This window comes from Schistocerca serialis, chromosome 3, assembly GCF_023864345.2.
Source record: "Schistocerca serialis cubense isolate TAMUIC-IGC-003099 chromosome 3, iqSchSeri2.2, whole genome shotgun sequence".
Classification (NCBI taxonomy): Eukaryota; Metazoa; Arthropoda; class Insecta; order Orthoptera; family Acrididae; genus Schistocerca; species Schistocerca serialis.
The window spans coordinates 239,247,664-239,270,141 of record NC_064640.1 but is presented as its reverse complement, the minus strand read 5'-3'; the positions used below and the strand labels follow the sequence as shown (position 1 = coordinate 239,270,141).

General features: G+C 42.2%; 1 long non-coding RNA gene across 1 annotated transcript in view; it reads left to right on the top strand.

Annotated features, from left to right (window-relative positions):
- Nucleotides 1-3,645: 3,645 nt before the first annotated feature.
- Nucleotides 3,646-22,478, top strand: part of LOC126471576 (uncharacterized) — a 272,508-nt gene continuing 253,675 nt past the window's right edge. Inside the window, exon 1 of the long non-coding RNA XR_007586344.1 lies at nucleotides 3,646-3,674. This is a non-coding gene — a long non-coding RNA (uncharacterized LOC126471576). The remainder of the gene's footprint in view (nucleotides 3,675-22,478) is intronic.

The following is a 22,478-nucleotide window of genomic DNA, read 5'->3' as shown; positions in this document are numbered from 1 at the left end:
GTGTAGCCATGTATGGAAGTGAAACGTGGACGATAAATAGTTTGGACAAGAAGAGAATAGAAGCTTTTGAAATGTGGTGCTACAGAAGAATGCTTATGATTAGATGGGTAGATCACGTAACTAATGAGGAGGTATTGAATAGGATTGGGGAGAAGTTTATGGCACAACTTGACTAGAACAAGGAATCGGTTGGTAGGACATGTTCTGAGGCATCAAGGGATCACTAATTTAGTACTGGAGGGCAGCGTGGAGGGTAAAAATCGTAGAGGGAGACAAAGAGATGAATACACTAAGCAGATTCAGAAGGATGTAGGCTGCAGTAGGTACTGGGAGATGGAGAGGCTTGCACAGGATAGAGTAGCATGGAGAGCTGCATCAAACCAGTCTCAGGACTGAAGACGACGACGACGACGACGACGACGACGACAACGTATTTTACTCACTGACCGTGAGTAACAACCTTTAAGCTGTTTCGGGAATACAGTTTCCTTTTTAGCCTCTGATTTTTAGAAGGAACTCTTATTACATATACCATACAAGGAAAATACGCCGGATGAGGATGCTACGGGTAGTTCGGTGGGGGCTGATAAATAGTCTGTACAGGCTTGCTTCCCGTCTGTTTGAACAGTCTGCTTCGTGCTGTCCTTACATATTTTTAAGTGCATATATTTATACTTCTCACCTCATATTCTGTAGTAAATTCAGTCTTTGGATGCATAGTGTACAGTTTTCGTGCCTTTTTTTAAATTTTTTGTCACATTGGGTAACCATGTCATCCACACATTTTCTGTATTAAATAACCTTATTTTTAATTTTACCATTATATTGGAAAAGTGTCAGCTGTTGTTCCTACTAGGCTGTTGCCTGGCGTGAAAGTCTCAATGAAAAGAACATTATTGAAGAAAAAAAAACCTGTAACATAGTCAGATTTGCAGTTATTGCTTCAGCGTAGAGTGTGAACTTATGTGTTGTAATGTCAGTTGCCTCGCAGAAGGGAGTAACGGTGCAGAGGTTTGCTATGTCAGTTTAGACACTCGCTGTAGTTTAATTTCTCTTGTAAAGCCAGTGACGTATTACAATTTTTGTAAACTTTATTTCGTTGTCTGTTGACAGAGTATGTCGGGCAACGTCCCAACAAACTTGGTAGCAGCTCGGAAGTCAGTCACGAGGTGCGTTGACTTTATTGTGGATGCAAGTGCCGCACATTTGAAGATACGGTTGCTACTGGTTGTTGAAACGAAACATGTAGCCACTTCCAGTAGGTACCACTTGCTACAGCCAACGTTTGGTTAGATGTATTAAGCTGCCTGCTACCAGCATGCGCATTGTAATGTCAGATGTCACGGATTCCAAAATAACTACCAGTAACTGTAGGTGATTGACTGTCTCAATTAACAGTAACAGTACGAAACAGTAGCAGACATACCATAAGCTGGAGACACTCCTGTGCACCTTTTTACTGGGATGGTAATTATTGTTTCGCTCTTACATTCAGCCGTCAATGCAGTAGCGTAGTATAGATAACTGTACACACCTCCACTTAGTGAGAAGCCGACAATCTGTCTCCACAGGATGTTTGTCTCACAACAGTTAAATTTCTCTCATTTATACCAGTTATCATGTATGCTTTAACAAGAAGCGGAAACAGTTCTAAAAAAATGTAGTGCAATTTGTGAAACAAAGTATTCTCGTAGTTTATATTTTCAGTGTAAAATGTCATTCATTTTCCTATTTTTCCTTTACTTTTAAATAGGCAGATGCGTGGACAAGAACTGGTCGTATCTTCAAAAGAGAACGTAAACTCTGCGATCTGTGTAATCTGTAACGTGTGTGAACAGAACAGAGTATGATGGTATAATGTAGCATTATATATATGATGCATACACGCAGGCTGTATTGAGAGATCTGCCATACGGATAAGTTTCATATTTGCTATATAGCTCTGCCGAGCGAAGTGTTTCTGGGAAGACAACTGCGTATCTCAGAAATATTTGGGGTGAATATACAAGTTGTCTTCTTCCTTTATTCCCTTGTATTACTTCTCTGATGGACAGAATAATGCTGATTGTAAGAGGTTGAGTATGTTTTTTTTACCTGGAGTCTCCTATAATGCACGATACGACACGGTGCTACCCGCATCGTCAAGCAAAGGCTACATTTGATCGGACACTACACTGTTATTTCTAACTACAGTGATCAGGTACAGCTATGTTAACTGAAAGCAGTACGTATTGTTAACTTGTAGTACATACGTCGAATGTTCTCCAAGGAAAGTGTTCGTGAACAGGTGCGTCAACTTGGCGCTGACGTTTGCTAAATTTACGAGCAGAGGAAGGGAGTGAGGTCTGACGGAGAACGTGGCCGAAAAATATTAAAAATTGCATGAAAATTACAGAATGGAGGGGGATGAGATAACAGTATTTATTCAGACAGTAACTAGCAGAATAAAGTTTCTTAACTCTGATGTTTTATTCCTTGTACAACAAGGAACTTTTTTCCCCAGTGTTGTTTAATTATAATACGGTACGTAATATGCAGGAAGATGATGTAAAACTGATTAAGATTAATCAGTAAGAATCCATCTATCACAATTTAAGGAACGTAATATATGTTTGATACATCATGACATTACTCAACATTATGCCATTTACGTCCAGATACAGATTGCGCACGAGGTGGTATTGTTTCTTATCCGGTCATCCTGATTTTTTACATAAATTACGCCTAAAGCGAATGTAGACATCGGCAAGATAAGAGCATATTCCCTACCGCTTGTTGATTCATTGAATTAGAAACCAGTTTCTCATCCCCATGAAGTTGAATTGTAAAAACACAAAGATGAAGCGTGTCTAAACACTGTTACAGAATTTTATTCCTCCATGGATTTATGAATTCGATCTAAACACAAATTTTGAATGTCTTGGATCTGACATATCTTCACATCATTCTCACGAGAAAACAATGTTTAAAACTGTGGGTAACGAACTTCCTGTGCAATACGAAGTCGTTGGAGAGCATTATTACACAATGACGTGAGTAATTGATCGATGGTTCCTGTTACAGTCTGCACCAGATATCATTTTCATAATTTACAGGAACTCGAAGCCAAAACCTAAAATCAGATTGCCATGAACTGGTTTCAGAAGTCAGAGTAAATGCTTATTGTGATTGCTTTTTTTTTTCTTTTCTTTTTTTTCCGAACACTCACGAACTATCATCATAACGTAGTGCAATAATTATATCGTTTGCATGCATACATAACCTCCTTGAAGAGCTTCCCAGCAGGATAGGGGCACGGAAGACACACTTCTGACAGGTGTTCAGTCCTGCTGGCTTCTGAGGAAAATGGACATCCAGCACAGCTATTACACAACTGCTTTTAGTTTCGGGCTGCTTCTAACAATAATGCATTCATATGTTAGAAAGCACAGGTCAAATCTTACTTGGAGATGCAGTATTTTACTGGAAAACGCGGTTATGCATCAATAACCAAGGAAGTCAGTTTTTACCGCGTGACGTCACCGGCTGGTGCGCACTGGGGTGGGGAGAACTGATGCAGTGCGACTGACTCCACTCCCGCCCCTGCATGCCCTACGTGGACAGGTGAAGTGGAGAGAGAGGGAAGGTAACATTCAGCACGTCGTAGTCGGCTGGGAGCGTTCGCCGCAGCAATCGTACGTATCTTACACTGCTGAAGTTACTTTCTATGGCTAAGGATTACAGCGAAAATGCAACAAACATTTACTGTCTTTTCATTGACAATACGTAACTTTTATCAATTTTCGTGAAATGAAAGATCTGCTTTTTGTATTGTTTACTTAGCTATTAATCGGCGTTTGCGTTTAATCGTATTCGACTTGCGATTCGTTTTCTCATCTTAGCAGGAGAGAGATTTTATAAAACAAAGAATTCTTGTTTCAGCAGTGGAGAAAGTTGTTTGTTAAATCTGGGTAGCAGAATGATTGATCAAAAGTGTTTTTCACTGTCTCAGATGTTTACAGTACTTTATTGTAGTTGAAGGATGTTTCTACGGAGTAGTAAGGAAAATAATTTAGTGTTCGTGAGAAATGATATGCATGTTTCGCAGAAAGGACAAAGTCTACGTAGCGAGCTATGTAGCGATGTCACTTTCGCGTTGCCTCATGTAACTTCAGTTTTAAGTGGGCGACAATGTTGCATTTTAGTATTACTACTATTTTCTAGAGAATTTTTAAAGTGCTGATCTGTATGACCTCTCGGTAACGTAATTTAAGGATTGCTAAGAGTCTAAGGTTTGGCGATATCTCTCTGCCTTAGTCATTTAATTCATAAGTCAGTAATTCACTTATTGTTTACTAATATCTAGTAAATAAGTTTAATAATGATTAAATATTAAGTGATTATAAATGTTGTTTGTCGCAGAATAATGTAATCAAATATAGGACCCTCAGTCAGCGGACGACTCTTAGCAACTTTCTAGACTTGAAGTAGGAATGGAAATTGTAAACCTGTGACGTCATTTTAAGGAAATTGCTATTAGCTTCCGTCTGGTACCTGTGCAGTAAGTTTGATGTGGAACAGGTACAGCAGGAAGTATCAAAGAACCTCACGGGCAGACGCTCGTCCGTACTACTGACGTTTCTGTATGTCGCTGGCTTTTCCGGGAAGGGAGGAAGCCCACGCTGCCATTGGCCATTCAGTTTCAATGAACTCGCTTCATATCCTTTCTGCATGACAATAAGCTGGTCCACATGAGAATCAGGTTATCTAGAGTTTGCTGTAATGTTTCAAATACAGTTTATTATGTTAACAGGAGTAACGCGGCTGGTTCGCAATTGTTTCCTAGTCCGAAACAGCCCAACCGATAGTTAAGGCAGATGTTGCCGGTGGTTTGTTTTTAGAGTAATACGAAATGTAGCAGCAACAGCTGTAACAGACAAAAAAAGCGCCTAGAAGGATCTTACGTGATTCTTGTAACCTGCATTCATGCACTGTAGGGCTGACTGTACCCGACAGTTGTGGGAGAATTACTCTGCAGTTTTCATAGACGGATCAATACATTTTTCGTGCAGCACTTCCTTTCGGGAACGCTGGCAGCGTCATTTTGTGCCACGACAGCCAAGAAGGGTAATATAAAAAATTTTTCGGTAGGCGTTATTTCCAACTAAGAATAGTATAGCTTTAAACTGCGGGTATTAAGCCTTTCATTGCAGCGGTCTTTCATTTCTAAAGACAGAGTTAACTAACTAAAATATATACTTGTTTCTACATATTTTAGTCTAATAAAAGAACGCACTGGCGTGCACCGAAGCATCTTTGGGTTATAGCAGAGATAAGTGTTTAACTTGCGGTAGTGACCTCTAAGTATCTTACTACAAATGGAAGAGCTTTTAAAAACCTCTAGATAAATCAGGTGCGCTTGCAGACCATAGCCTAGACGAGGCTGCAGCATTCTGAGTGGTACTTTATTTCGAGGTACCTCATGAAAGAGCGGTCAAACGAGGTTTCCTTCTGGGTATTACACTGCGCTCTTTTACTGAAATAAAATGCTAACTGATTGCGCCAAGATATACAACGATACTGTCTATGCTTCTTTGGTTCAATAATATTGAAGTCTTTGACACCAAAGTACGTACGAGAACATCTTTGGCTTTGTCCGTACGTGATTGACAGGATGTTGTCAACAAAAGCCTTACGCAGTGATACGGAGGAATGGATAGAAAAAACCTGAACTATAATGGTACCAAAAACATTGAACCTTAAAAATGTGAGTTGATGGGGACTTAGTTAAAACCACGATTTCCATTTAAAAAGATTGATCGACCGTTGCGAGAACGAGAAATTGATTTACTTTACACCTGTGACATTTCCGAAATCTCTGCTGATTTGTGGGTTTGTCGTGTGATTTTCTTTGAAAACGGATAATACTGGGGTTCTTAGTCACTTGGAATGCAATACTCTTGCGAGCTGCCAACTCTACGTGCTGCCTATCTACTACGAACTCAGTATAAAATTTAACGCCAAATCTATCAGGTCCAGATTTCTCGAGTGTATCTGCATCTTATTTTCCTAATTCACACGCATATCACAACAGTGGATATCTTCCTAAATGATAAAAATTCCTGAAAACCATTCAAAATTGTAGCCTTAGGTCACCATTTACGTTCCTTGTTCACCAAAGCATCAAGTCGTTAACAGAGTTCATATATGATCGAAACAATTAAGGCTTTGCGCTAAATTTCATGCAAAGTATGCTTAGAAATGACAGTTTGTGATAGAGACGTTGATACTAAACATAGACCGACGTGGTGTTGCCCTTCAGTCAGTTCCTGCTTGTTCGACGCGCAAGTCGCCGAAGTGGCGTCAAATCGTAAGACTTGCACCCGGCGAACGGTCTACCCGACGGGAGGCCCTAGTCACACGACAATTTATTTAGTTCCTGCTTGTTAATGCAAGTAGATGTTAAATACAAAAAGCGAATTTTCACCAAAACCGTGACCTGTAAGACACCTCTTAAACAATGAATACGGCCAAGGAGAATAGTAAGTGATTATAGCAAAACTTCTTGTCTGAGATAACTTACTCGCCTGGAAGCACCCGTTTCGAATCGTGGTGGTGGACGAATACTTCGTCACGATAACATGACCAGCAAAGGAAGCAGATGTAACAGCGTAAAATTCCTGATCAGGTCTTGCCCCAGTGCCGTCGTTCAAATCGCAAATCTATCCGTAGCATATAAGGGAAAAGGAAGACAGTAGTTCCGTAATCCACAGGGCACTAGATTGAATATAAGCTCAGCTTGAACAAGAATGAAATAGTCTTTTTCTTTTAAGAAATCAGCTCACCATTTGTTAAATGTGGTGAAGGTAAACCACAAAAATCCTAAATCTTTAACTGGACGAGGATTTAGATACTGATCCATAAAATTTCGGTCAAAAATGGCTCTGAGCACTATGGGACTCAACTGCTGAGGTCGTAAGTCCTCTAGAACTTAGAACTACTTAAACCTAACTAACCTAAGGACATCACACACATCCATGCCCGAGGCAGGATTCGAACCTGCCATCGTAGCAGTCGCGCGGTTCCAGACTGTAGCGCCTAGAACCGCTCGGCCACTCCGGCCGGCTAAAATTTCGGGCGTGCAGCCGCATAAATTCGACTTCTTCTAATATTTCGGTTGAATACCGTCCAGCCATCTTCAGACTGAGCCGAAGTGACTGAAGATGGCTGGACGGTATTCAGCCGAAATATTAGAAGTCGAATTTATGCGGCTGCACGCCAGAAATTTTATGGATCAGTCTTTGTGCCGCGAATATATGATGATTTAGATACTGTTTCTCCAGAATACGGTTACAATGACTTAACCATTACACCACGTCACTCCGTATCGTGGAAGGAAGATGTCAGACTATTGGTGATTCCTCCGTCGCATGAGCGTGTTAGTCTTGGTAGGTTGCATGCAAAGCTAAGGGTTTCTCCGTCTCGCCTCATTTCCATACTTATCCATAACAACACTTCACCGAACACACTTCAATTATCCACACGACATGTAGACATTCGGCCAAAGAAATGAAATGAAATGTCCGTGTGGCATATTTTGGCCGTGAGTCGCCTTTCGGGGAGTTCGGCCGTCTGGTGCATGTCTTTTGACGACACTTTGACGACTTGCGTGTCGATGATGTTGGGGATAATGAAAAACACCCAGTCCCTGATAGGAGAAAAATCTCCAACCCGGCCGGCATTCGAACCCGGGCGTCTTGTATCACGGTCAACTACTCTGTCCACCCAGTTGTAGTGACGGACATTCGACCCTTCAAAAGCAATGCTCAGAACTGCAATGCGGGATTCCTCATAGGGCTTTTTTCGTATTGTCTGAATACAGGATTTCGAGAAGGAGTAGTAGTAGCAGTAGTAGTAGTGGTGCAGTTTCCTGATCCACCCGCGACTGTAGTTGTTGGGGGAAGGAGAAGTGGTGATGTGAGGTATGATTGTCTGCCTCTGTACGTTTCCTGCTCGCCCTCTTATTCTAACTTGTGTGAGAGGTACGTCCGAAGCACTTGATTAGCTTCATACCAAGTCCAATACTAATTCTCTAAAGTTTCCTTGATATATTTTTAATAATCTTGTTCTGACAAATCGGGCTGGTTACAGCTCTATAACCCATCTAAGTACCAGCTCTCTTTGCTTTAACTTGATGAGGAACCCAAAAACCTGGGCTGCGTCCGAGAATAGTGGTCAGGATCTTGCAGTGTTTAATGCCATCCTCTTGTAGACGCTTCGAACACCCGTCTAATCATTCAGAGTTAAGTTTCCCATAACTTAGAGATCTCGACGAGTACACTATATAGGTAACGGAAAAGTTTACGGCGCAAGCGGCGTAACTGCAGGCAGTGCAGCCCTTCTAGAAGGGCACTAACGGTAAGAGGGGGAGGGGTGGGTAGCCCATCGCTCCGGCTGCCTTTTATCCACGGGCGCCAGCAGCTTTCCATGTCAGTTGGAGCAAAAGATAGATCAGATGTCAGTCATAAATTTTGTGTATTTCGCTTGTGAGGATGATGCGACTGGCGTATTGTTATGAAAGTAGTAACGCACTTACAACATTACGGTGGTATAAGGGTCCGCAACACTACTTATAATTTATTAACAAAGGTTGTCACAGTCGCATATGATAACAAATCTATTATATATTCCATCGAAATTATCTGCAGTCAAACATTGCAAATACAGGTAATGGTTTGAAAATGAACGAAGATGTTCGAAACTAGTCAGGAATAAAAATCTTTATCCAACTGTGACAAAAACCTTAATTAGTAAATTATATATTGTTTTAAATGATGTCACATCTTTGTTACTAATTTGATACTAAGCGCAAAAAGAGCATAAGATTGTGGATATCCTTTGTCTGCCACCCTCCCCTCCCTGGTGCTGCGGCGACAAGACTGCATTGTACCTGCAGTGAGGGCAATACCCTGGTGATGGGCTTGTGCCACAGACTTTCCCTTGCCATACAGAGCAATATTCTTCAAAGACTCTAATACGAATAGTCTTTCAAATAAGATTTAAAATTCTTTAGACGCAATAAGAACAAAATTGTGTAAGGAAGTTACTGTCTATATTAAGTAATGGTCATATAGATACCGTACTGTAATGTTTCAAATATGTCACTCTTAAAATTAAAGTGTTGCTCAGGAATTTATGTTGAAAATAAATTGATAGTTCATCTACTTACTGTCATTGTCGATTCACAAAAGCGATATTTTGTATCCATACTGTACCAAACATAATGTCCATTTGTGAGATATAGATATTCATGTGTCTACATTTTAGATTAGTTCATAAAACTAAAGGGAAATAGCAAAGTGCCGTTCACGCTCAAGTTCTTTCAGTAAGTTACGAAAGATTTAATTACAAACACGTGTTGTCCGACAAGACATTCCCTAACCTTCAAGGACCTCTGCCGTCATACACTGCAACAGCTGTAACATTGTTATACAATAATTCTCGTATGTCTTCAAAGAATGAAATTTCTTAAAGACAACATAGGAATTTTAAATATCCTTTTTGTAATTTCGATTGAACCACCTATAAAACTTTTCATTGCTCTAGTTTATTTTATAGCTCACATTACACGTTTTGTATCATTTTTACGACATTTTACGGATATTTGCAGGTGAGTTTTAAAAATTTAATCTTCTTAGGATCAGGTTGTTGTCCGTCTGTCTGTAAGACCCTCTTTCTCAGGAATAAGTAGAGATATCCAGTTGAAAGTTACGTCAAATGCTAAGGTCTTACGTCCCTTGGTGGTGTGAAAAATTTAAGTTTTTAAGTCAGTGCAATGAAAAGATGCGGCCATTTGTCACATATTTTGACTAACTCATTCACGAAAACTTATAGATGAAGTCTATATGCGTAATTAAGTTTGTACGGAACCCTCACAGCGCGCTTCCACTCGCACTTGTCCGGTTTTTGTGATAATTTCCCAGGTATTTTAGGTAATAAATATCCGAGCCCTACAGTTACAGGCCTTTTCTCATATTCGTAAATTAAATGAAATTTCACGTGGGGCAGCTGCTCCCTCCCCCACTGGCCTCCCTCTGCTAGCGCCCCTGCTTTTATCCCCCGCACTCATTTTGATAGGCTGAGTGGACCTGGGACTGTCGTGGAGGAGGGACGAGGAAAAACCCCTCCGCCCACCCGGGATTGAAACCGGGAACTCCAAAGCTGGAATGCAGTATTTTAACTGCTAGACCACCACGGCTACGCTTTACAGGTGCAGAAGAAATTTCAATGGAAGACTCGGCAAAGAAGACATCGTGGTTCGCGAGAAAGAAAATTTTAGCTACCGATCACCTTTCTCTAGGTAGCTTCCGAAAAATATATTGCTGCAAAATGTATAGTGTGCAAGGACCATAGAGAAAATTAGAAGAGGTTCCTGCAAATAGCCGTTTTCTACACACAGCATTCTTCGAGGAAGAAGGCTTTTCGTACACCCATCCCTCCCAGTACACTTTATAAGGAGCAACAAGCTGCATATAATTTCTCCGTTCTATTTATTTCTCACTGAGACCATGCAGTAAATACTTGGTTTCTCATGGGGAATTTCCTTCATTGGACGCGGGAGACGATTTATTCTGATATTCAGCTTCATATCTGCCAGATAACCCATACTTAAAAATTGGCGAACACGTTGTTCCGAAGTTACCAACGAGGCACTTTTACAAATCTATCATTTCAGACATGCTAAAACGTAAATGTATTCACTTCATAAGAGAGAAGTTAAACTTGTTCCTTAAAAATAAGTCACAGCACTAAAAACAGGTACTAGTGAAGCTATGTAATACGTTATAAGAATACAATTCACAACTTCCCTGTTTATACGCTTGTAACTGTTTCATCACACACTGTAGGCGGAAGCTTGAGCTACCAAGCTTTTTATGCATTATGGATGGAATCACTGCATCCGTGATGAATTAAGGCTTCCAGAGCTGGCTGCAACTAGTCACCTTTCGTAATGGCGGAATTTTTATTTTCACGTTACCTGCTTCAAGTCGCGTAGCGGCTCATCAGATGTTGCAGCTTTTGGTAATCGCTCACAGCGTTGTAGGGACCGCCGTGTAACTGTGGCGAGACAGAAAGAGATGGAAAAAAGTAAGCACTGAATGCGGCGAGGTACGTGGAGTTATTAACATCATAATGTCGACATGACTGAATTTATCGGTAAGGAAGAAAGATTAAAAAACAGTTCTGCAGCCAAAAACGTCATAGCTGGCAGCGGAACACTCCTTCGGAAATAAAGCCCACATCTCGGTATCGGTTGCCTGATTCAGACAGCTGGAGTGCTAACTTCAACATCTAGACACTTTCTCTCCTCCACTCTGCGCCCAGTTTAGTCTTAAATGGCCACTGCAGAAAACACTGTTGCCGTTGGAAAATTAGACGAGGAAGGCCAGTGGATATCATGAGACTGGAAACTCTGCACCTGTCTACACGTACAGCGCACACCACTGCCTGATCGCGTTAAAGTGAAGATACTTTGTGGAGTGCTACACTCTGAGAGAAAAGAGCAAATGACACATCATGTCCAGTAGTTGCAATAAATGCTCAAGAAAAATAAAAGCGGTGCATCTTGCTGTGCGAGTAAAAGTCAGAGCTCTCTTGCTATGGTATTCCAGCCAAGTCACAAAACCAGAGGTGACTGTGTGGAAGTGAGGGGACATCTTTTCTAGTCTGAAACTGCAGCTCTATCAAGAAGTTACTGGTCGTTACGTCAGAGCACAGTGCTATACGAGTTACATGCCCTTCGATAAAGCTGCTGTTGGGATAAAATAGGCAAAATAGTGCCCTGCTGAAGTCGCTAAGGAGCCTGGAAACACCGTTCCACAGCGGTTGGTTCTTCCCTCAGCGTTTCTGTACAATGCTCAAAAGTTTGTAATGACTGAGCTGTAGCTGGCGTCAGACTTATAGCACTTGATCCACATGACTCTGTTCTTTCTATGACTATAAACCCGGATAAAATATTTTCAGCGGATGAAATTAAGCGACGTGCAGTGTGTTGCTTAGAGAACTACGTTCGAATTGAGTTGGTTGGTTTGAGGATTAAAGGGACTAAACTGCATGTGTGTGTCATAATTCATTCTTTGACATACACGTGCAGTGCATTTATAATATGTAATGAATATCATTGCATAAAACAAAACTAAGTCGACTAAGTATTAGTGCCTAATTTCTAATCCATTCCACCGCTGTAGCAGTGGCATTCACAAAATAATTCCACGTGCACTTATTGCATCGTAGAACGCACTCCTTTCTTACAGGGTTATTACAAATGATTGAAGCGATTTCACAGATCTACAATAACTTTATTATTTGAGATATTTTCACAATGCTTTGCACACACATACAAAAACTCAAAGTTTTTTTAGGCATTCACAAATGTTCGATATGTGCCCCTTTAGTGATTCGGCAGACATCAAGCCGATAATCAAGTTCCTCCCACACTCGGCGCAGCATGTCCCCATCAATGAGTTCGAAAGCATCGTTGTGCGAGCTCGCAGTTGTGGCACGTTTCTTGGTAGAGGAGGTTTAAACACTGAATCTTTCACATAACCCCACAGAAAGAAATCGCATGGGGTTAAGTCGGGAGAGCGTGGAGGCCATGACATGAATTGCTGATCATGATCTCCACCACGACCGATCCATCGGTTTTCCAATCTCCTGTTTAAGAAATGCCGAACATCATGATGGAAGTGCGGTGGAGCACCATCCTGTTGAAAGATGAAGTCGGCGCTGTCGGTCTCCAGTTGTGGCATGAGCCAATTTTCCAGCATGTCCAGATACACGTGTCCTGTAACGTTTTTTTCGCAGAAGAAAAAGGGGTCGTAAACTTTAAACCGTGAGATTGCACAAAACACGTTAACTTTTGGTGAATTGCGAATTTGCTGCACGAATGCGTGAGGATTCTCTACCGCCCAGATTCGCACATTGTGTCTGTTCACTCCACCATTAAGAAAAAATGTTGCTTCATCACTGAAAACAAGTTTCGCACTGAACGCATCCTCTTCCATGAGCTGTTGCAACCGCGCCGAAAATTCAAAGCGTTTGACTTTGTCATCGGGTGTCAGGGCTTGTAGCAATTGTAAACGGTAAGGCTTCTGCTTTAGCCTTTTCCGTAAGATTTTCCAAACCGTCGGCTGTGGTACGTTTAGCTCCCTGCTTGCTTTATTCGTCGACTTCCGCGGGCTACGCGTGAAACTTGCCCGCACGCGTTCAACCGTTTCTTCGCTCACTGCAGGCCGACCCGTTGATTTCCCCTTACAGAGGCATCCAGAAGCTTTAAACTGCGCATAACATCGCCGAATGGAGTTAGCAGTTGGTGGATCTTTGTTGAACTTCGTCCTGAAGTGTCGTTGTACTGTTATGACTGACTGACGTGAGTGCATTTCAAGCTCCTGTCGCCATTTTCTCTCACTGCGCTCTCAAGCGCTCTGGCGGCAGAAACCTGAAGTGCGGCTTCAGCCGAACAAAACTTTGAGTTTTTCTACGTATCCGTTGCTATTCACAATACATATAAATGACCTTGTGGATAACATTGGAAGATCACTGAGACTTTTTGTGGGTGATGCTGTAGTATATCGAGAGGTTGTAACAGTGAAATATTATACTGAAATACAGGAGGATCTGCAACGAATTGACGCATGGTGCAGGGAATGGCAATTGAATCTCAATGTAGACAAGTGTGATGTGCTGCGAGTACATAAAAAGAAAAATCCTTTATCATTTAGCTACAGTATAGCAGGTCAGCAACTGGAATCAGTTAATTCCTTAAATTATCTGGGAGTAGGCATTAGGAGTGATTTAAAGTGGAATGACCATATAAAATTAATCGTCAGTAAAGCAGATGCCAGACTGAGATTCATTGGAAGAATCCTAAGGAAATGCAGTCCAAAAACAAAGGAAGTAGGTTACAGTACACTTGTTCGCCCACTGCTTGAATACTGCTCACCGGCGTGGGATCCGTACCAGATAGGGTTGATAGATGAGATAGAGAAGATCCAACGGAGAGCAGCGCGCTTCGTTACAGGATCATTTAATAATCGCGTAAGCGTTACGGAGATGATAAACTCCAGTGGAAGACAATGCAGGAGAGACGCTCAGTAGCTCGGTACGGGCTTTTGTTGAAGTTTCGAGAACATACCTTCACCGAGGAGTCAAGCAGTATATTGCTCTCTCCTAAGTATATCTCGCGAAGAGACCATGAGGATAAAATCAGAGAGATGAGCCCACACAGAAGCATACCGACAATCTTTCTTTCCACGAACAATACGAGACTGGAATAGAAGGGAGAACTGTACACAGCGTCAGGTGGCTTGCGGAGTATGATGTAGATGTAGACCACATCCAGTGCGGATTCTATCTAAGCTGACCCACAGTTTCTTATCAGGTTAGACATCTACAATGTTACAGTTATGTTTCTCGGTCCATTTCCGATGTGTTGGCAGTTCTTGTTCGAGAGATATCTTCCTTTGGTGCTACTTGTAGCTAGTTGTCCAGCGGGCATTATTGGCGAGTGTCCCGAGCGAAGCCTGTCTCTCCGCAAGACGTGTATGTCGTGGTGAATGGATAGTTCCTTATTTTCTTGTTTTTTGAAGTAATCTGCTGGTAGGGTCTCAGTTCTGCGAATCTGTGGTGGATAGATATTATTTAGCAGGGGGAGCCAGTAGGCAGGAGTTAGTCTGTGTAGCAGCAATCATGGGCATCGTTGAGACTAATATGACAACTATTACACCACATTAAAGCACAATACTTTGCAGCTGAAAAAAAAACAGTTGTCAGAAATAATCGTTCTCAGATGTTATTTGGTCTTAGTCGTTCAGAAAAACTACTCAACGCCGTCTTAACATGAAGAAAATCATTCCCTACAGTTTCCGCGGTGTTGCCACATAAGCAGTGCGTTTTCTGTCAGGTTATTCAAGATTTTGTGTTCAGTCTAAGAATTCAACTTAGTCCTATATGGAAAACAACTGTTTTTCTATAACGAATATTTTAATTTCTAATACCTCGAAAGGTTTATACTAAAGTGTTTAACCTAAAAACAGGAATACTTTTAATAGGATCGATGAAGCCTATTTCGTCGGTTAAATAACGACTGCAGTGGGACAGCAAGGTATCAGGACACGTAATGTCGGATATGTATTCAAAAATTGGGCCAAACAATATTTTTTAAATAAAATCAACCAATACACATCAAATTCACACGAAAACATGAAGGAAAAAATTCAAACGATAATGGTAAGAAACTGATATGAAACAACTTTCAAAATTTGGTGTTGTAGGAACCCAGAATTTCAGTGGTATATGCATTTTAATTGAACACAAGAATAACCAAAAACATTCTCTTTAAAAAAGCAAGTGAGGTAGAAAGGCAAAGATTCATGCCAGAAATAAAGAACTTAATTGTAATTAACGGTAAGTACAGTGCTGAATAGTCAAACCACAAAATCACCGTAATGTGGGCTACACACAGATTTGAATACGCACTTTCGTAGCTTTTCGTCCTTCATTGTGATGCTTTGTAAGCTTCGGTTCGGCATTCGACAGCTGTAACAACAGTGGTAGTTCTACCATACATGAATGGACGCAACTGTCCAGTAAGAGGTAATATAACGAATAACAGGTAATCTGTGTAAAGTCCCTGCACAACTAAAGAACCTAACTTAATATAGCCAACAGTGCTGTATTCTTACTGCTCTCGTCAGTTCTGACATCGCTGTGAACATATTTCTCATGTATATACATGAGTCGTCACTAAATACACTGAATATTTATTGGGTAATGTTGTCTGGAATCATTTCTGCTGTGAAATAGAGAAAATATTGAACAGAACGGTCACAATACCATGGGATTCATAGATTCACCTTGAAAACACTACACAAGGTACAACTTAACGTAGGAAAACAAAGAAATGTAGCAAGTAGTACACACTAATGCATAACAAAGTAGCTCAGGGAAATAATGTAATAAAGAATCCCTGTGGAGTATGATACAACACAGGAAATGTACGGACAAACAATAGAACCTCAGATAAATTTTGCAGCGAGGAAATATACGCACTTTCCTGCAATACGTGCCAAACCTACTATATAGCACAATTATGCAGGAATTTGGGAACCAGATAACGGAGAGGTGAAACTACTTTCGCAGAAGGCCACAGCAAACAGATCAGTGCATTCTGAAACACCGACCTATACCGGAAATTAACATCCCAATAGCGAAAAGAAGAAAGGCAATAAATTAACACAACACATTGCATCAAAGCACTCTTCACTATTGTAAAACACCAAACCAGGCTTTCTCTTCTTCCCATCTAGCATAGAACTCTTCGGTTGTAATAAGGTGGTTGCCTGGATAGACTTCGCTTTAGGGGCTTGTCGCGTTCTCGAAGCTTATCCATTTTGTGTCAAGTGTGTTGTAGGTTTAGAGATTGTGCCTGGAAGAGATCAGTGCAGAACTTCCCAATCTCTTCAAAATTGATGTGAGCGTCATAATGGGATGTCCTCTTATGTAGCCTCGCACACCATCTCCATTCGCTGCTTCGAGTCGCAAAAAATGTGTACGGCACAACTGGCGATAGACTGAAATCGGTCGATTTGGTTGTGGTAGTACTTTGGTTTGTAGCGTAGCCCGAAGTCTGGGTTATGTTGGACGGTCATAATTTGCCAATGTGAATATCAAGCAAAGGTGGTTGTAACAGACTGACGTTAGCGTAGCCAATGTTCTCGTTCGCGGCATATTTAATCGGTCGATTTCAGCTGAAGGCTAGTTGTACTGTACTCATTTTAGTTGCTCGTTTCCGTGTTAAGGATAAATTGTCAAAGGTTTCACTAAATATTGTTGTTTCAATAACACGCATGTACTTAACTACACGTAATGGAATTTTTTGAACATTTTACGCCAACGGAAAATTGTGCTGCGCTGTGTACTCTCGTGACCGTTGGTCTCGTGCTGTTTGGATCGCAGCCGCTGTGGAAGCGTATGTCACGGTCTGCTGCATAGAAGACCACGAGTTTCCATTAGGCGTTCCTGCCGCAAGCTGCTACATGTAAGGGGGGAGGGGGGGGGGGCAGCGACAGCGGCAAATTACTATCGTGCTCACCTTCGAACCTTGGGAAGACATCATTTCCTAACGCCTACATTTTTTTTCTTCGTTTGGTGGGGATGAGTAGTAATGTTAGAGTAATCTGGAGCATGACTAAAAGCAGTGGTATGCAATTTTAGCGTCTGTTCTAAGCACATTTTTGTGTGCTTGTTAACATGAGGATTCGCATTGACAAAATTATCATCAGTTAAATGTTAGAATATACTTGACAAAACAAATTTTACGGAAGTTCTGTACGGATAATCTGTGTACTCTAGTTAAATTTAACAGTAGCGGTTTGTTTGCTAGTGTCTGTTATATTTCGTACCAGCTCTAACTGGTGTAAGACTTTTTGAGATGCCCTCCGTCTCGTAACAGGAAAATATTGAAAACTTAAATTCGTGGGAAAACTTGGAAATGGGACACCACTTACAGAAACCGTTATCTCCCATCAGAGAAACACGTTTTTAAACGCTGAGTACCTTAGAGAACGCGCTTATTTGCAGAAACGTTGTCGTGACGTGCAAGGACATCATGCAACGTGACAAAAGCGAACAGTAACCAGAATGCGATTATGCTGTTATCGCCGATGCTAAGAGTATTTCGAACTAAGTAATCGGTGAGTCCAAGTCAGCGGCATTGTGTTAACTTCCAAACCATTCATAGTCCCTGAATTTATTACAGGTATCTTTATCTGCAGGAAGGTACAACAGCCCTAAATCACCAACCTATATAAAAAAAAAATTGTAATGGCCAAGAAGCTTGTGGTAAGTGTAGACGGGTTGCTAATGAAACGGAAGTGTTCATCAAAAATTGATGCCCGAGTTTGTTAGAGCATGTCTCGTTGCTTCTGTCTTAATGATCTGATCACTATACTATACAAAACGAGGTAGTTTGTCTTCCTTAGGAAACTAACAAATCCCTCAAATGGAACCGCTCTATACCACAGAATTTCGCTCTTGACGGTAAGACAGGGGTGCAAACAAAGAAACAAACACCACTAAAATACATTGCCTGACAAAAGTGAAACTCCCACTCGGGGAGGTGGAAACGAAGTGAAATTTCACGTGGTGACAGAGTACGAGGTGTTATTTCAGTAATTATAAAATCGCCGGTCGAAGTGGCCGTGCGGTTAAAGGCGCTGCAGTCTGGAACCGCGAGACCGCTACGGTCGCAGGTTCGAATCCTGCCTCGGGCATGGATGTTTGTGATGTTCTTAGGTTAGTTAGGTTTAACTAGTTCTAAGTTCTAGGGGACTAATGACCTCAGCAGTTGAGTCCCATAGTACTCAGAGCCATTTGAACCATTTTTTGAATTATAAAATCAAATCAATTTGCGAAGAACATGAAGACGCAGGATGTCCGTGATGTAGCGTTGTGCCGCCAAAGTTCCCTCAGTCCCCACCAACCGAAACCTGTAGTCATATATGGCTCATGACACAGGTAGCGTCTCCAAAGCATTAGAGGGATGGAGCCTCTACCAAGGCCGCCGCTGTACTCGCCGACGTTGGTCATCCGAGGGTAGTGCAGATCCGCAATTAATCGCTGTACACAGTACGACACTGTTCGTTAGTAGTGTATGCTTACCGGACAAGGTACCACACCACACCAGATGCGATCGTCTATGTCACGGTGTTTACGGCATCCTACACATGGGACAGTAGCTGTCTATTCCGGTTGCTGCTAGTCTCCGACCAACGGCTCGGAATGACGCGCAGTGCTGCAAGAATCCATTACTTGTCCTCAGATGGCACGTGCAGATACGAAGGCGATACGACGTGCTTGGTGCACCTCTGCCACACGCCGTTGGGTGGCTTGCGGAGTACAAATGTAGAAGTAGATGTAAAGTGGTCCTTCCTTGTGATTGTCTGACGGACCTGGTCGACTAGAACCTTAATTGATAACAAGTATGCCTGCCATCACGTTCTGATGTAGTCCAACTTCGGGCCACTGTCACATCCGAATGCCCCACAAATCTGTACATTACACGATTCGACCTGCCGGCCAGACGGAAATATACAATGAGGCCCGTTTCAAATTCTTTTGGTCGCTAACAACGCCGTCTCTGACGAGTACTCGCCATCTCCGCGTCCTTCAGTAATCACTGAAAATCTGGCGCTGTTCAGGCCCCTTACACGCGTAAATCGTGCCAGGCCCCGTAACTACACGCGAACAACACCAGTGCACTCTGGTGGCAGTTCTACCTGTTACAAGGAATTGCAGCTCTGTTTACATAACGCCGATGGTTTGTACGTGCGCGAAGTCACACTGACACACAGACCACGGCGTCTGGGTGCTTCACTTTTTGTCAGGCAGTGTAGCTGCAATACTAGATCGGAGTATCAATGTATGCACGTAGCGTGTGGATTACTTGCGACTTCCAGAGCGTGGGAAATCTTTGTGCTTGTGTGTGCTTCTGCAAGAGACACCCCAATGTTAAGTGATTATAGTCTGTGCAAGAAACAAGATTACAGTTGCGAGAAGTGGCGCTACTGTCTGTATGGATGATATGCATCGTGACTCATAGCTTTCCTCCACACCGACATCCAGACAGTTGCTATAAAGTTCATAGGCCGCAAAGGTGAAGATATCTTTCCTTTAACTTTGGTCTAGATAAGAGAAATCTGCCCTGCCATATCACACGGCTACCACGCCCGTTCCACTTTTGTGGGGATTTTAATGCACATTTTATTGTGTTAGCCTCCACTCCCATCCGCAGCCCAGGCTTTCCGGTCATGGCAACACTCCAAATGCAGCCGTTTGTGTTACAGTGCTAACGGCAGCCTACGTATGGGACGGTACCCTAGTCTGGATGATGATGATGATGATGGTGGTGGTGGTGGTGGTGGTGGTGGTGGTGACTGGTTTGTGGGGCGCTCAACTGCGCGGTGATCAGCGTCTGTACAAAGTCCCAAGTTTTACACAGTCCATTTTTTTTTTTTTTTACACAGACCAATCGAGCCACTGTCACGAATGATGATGATGATGATGATGATGATGATGATGATGAAATTATGACGACAACACAAACACCCAGTCCCCGGGCATAGAAAACCCCAACCCGACTGGGAATCGAACCTGGGACCCCGTCATCCGCAGACAGCAACGCTAGCTACTAGACCACGAGCTACGGACTCTAGTGTGGCTGCTACTAGTCTCCAACCAATGGCGCGGGATGACACAGAATGTTTCAGGGAGTCCTTTACTTGTACTCGGATGGTAGGCACGTATGTGGAGGGGTTATGACGTGCTTGGGGTGCAATATGGCCATCCTCCCTTGTGGTAGTTAGACATGATCAACCAGAACTTTGGCGACGAGTATGCCAATTCAGTCCAACTTTGGGCTACCGTCGTACCCTAATGCCTCACAAATCTGGATATTGTTCGATTCGACGAGCAGACCAGATGGCGACTTTTCACACTCCTTATATACCTTACCAGGACAAGTAACAACACTAATGCACCCTTATGGCCATTCTAGCTGTCACTGAGAATTTCAGTTCTAATCATTTACATACGCGCCGATGATGTGTACGTGCACAGAGTTACATTGACATCCGACCATGTGTTCTAGATGCTTCATTTTTCTTCTTCTTCTTCTTCTTCTTCTTCTTCTTCTTCTTCAGGTACTGTATCTTAAAGTGCATTGGTCACTGAATTTCTGTAGCAGACCCTGCTTGTCTGCTCTCGCTTTATAGAACCGAGGTACTGCTCTGCCACACCGTCATACCTGAAGGTATTGGATACATTCCACGATAATGGAGTTAGGCTGATGGCAAAGCTTTTGTAATGAGTGTGGTGAGTTGCCACTTCACATCAGGCGGCAATTGTAAGTGATGCGACAAGCACGAAAAAATATAATCCATACCATTGTTCATTCGCCCATGGAGTGACTCACTACCTGTTTGGAACTAGAGCTGTCTTTCGGAAATGGGTACGGCGAATATCGATGTTTTAAGTCAATGTTGGAGCAAGTCAAATCCCTGGTTTATAAGGAGATTCAGAATTGTTCTAGCTATGACGAATTTCCGAAAGCAAAATACTGAAAAATGTGAATTTTATGCCTTTATTTTATAATGTTGTAGAGAAGTACCACAATTTCATAGTGTGTGTGTGTGGAACAGAGGGGGGCGATACTCTCGGCTGCACATTACATTTTCCTGATTTCATCTTAAGAATTCGCCTATTAGATACTTTCAATGAACAACGCTGGGTTTAAGTTGTCCTGAAGGCACTGGAACAGGTGAGACACAATCGAGTAAAGGAATTTATCATCTTATCTTTTAAGATATTCTTAACACTTTTCAGACCATTCATAAAGTGTACCCAACAGAGAAAATGGCCCAGAGTACACTCGTACAGACAGCTTTTACTTTCTGGAACCATCGTATAAGGTTGTTGCATTCAGTTGGGTAGCAAAAGAGGAAAAAAAGGTGAACAAAGAAAGTGATACAGGAGCGAAGGAGCCATCATAGAAGACATAATTGAACCTTGTGCTATTCCCTTACTGGCAGTAATCTCACTGAATCTTCCTGATAGATTAAAACTATTTGCCGGAAAGGGACACCAGTGCACAACCTTGCGCTTTATGGGGAATTACCGACTGAGCTATCCGATCGCTACTCACGATCCGCCCTCGCGCCTTCAAGGCAATATTTTGGGTTAGAGACACAGCCCGTCACACATTTTAAGCTACCACTTACTTTCAAACACACCTTACTGTAAAGTGAAAGAATCATACTGGACGTAATTTCGCTACTGAGCCAGACGCTCATGTACCAAAGGGAAAACTAGATGCTGGAGGTGATGGACAAGAAGCTGTGGTGGTGAAAGCAATGATCAAATCGTCGTGATCCTCCCGGTTACAAAGGTGTGATGAATCACACTGCATAGATCACATTTCACTCACGCATGTCTGTTCTTCAGCAGAAAGACGTACCTGCCTGTTATGCTTTTGACGTACGCCACATTTTCGAAGAAAATTAGAGTTTATCGTCCCGTTGACAGCACTGGCCCGGATTACGAAAGGCTGGGGAACGAACTAGGCCGTGCTCTTTTCAAAGGAACCATCCCGGCAATAGCCTGGAATTATTTAGGAAAAAGCATATGTTAATAGTGCGTTTTATGTTTTGATATGAGGGTTTAAATCAAACTTAAGTAGGGGTGTATGACCTCTATTTGAGCTAATGACGTGACGAGGGCGGTAAACGTTTTAAAATTTTGTATAATGTTTGTATACATCGCGAAGATTTTGGGCTGGAGGTTTTACTGCGTCGCTCGTTCTTCCCGTTCAATGATCAACCAGTCAGGCAGCCAAGTTGGTGTGCAATAGATTTCTAAATCCTTCTGCGGCTGTGATGTCGTGC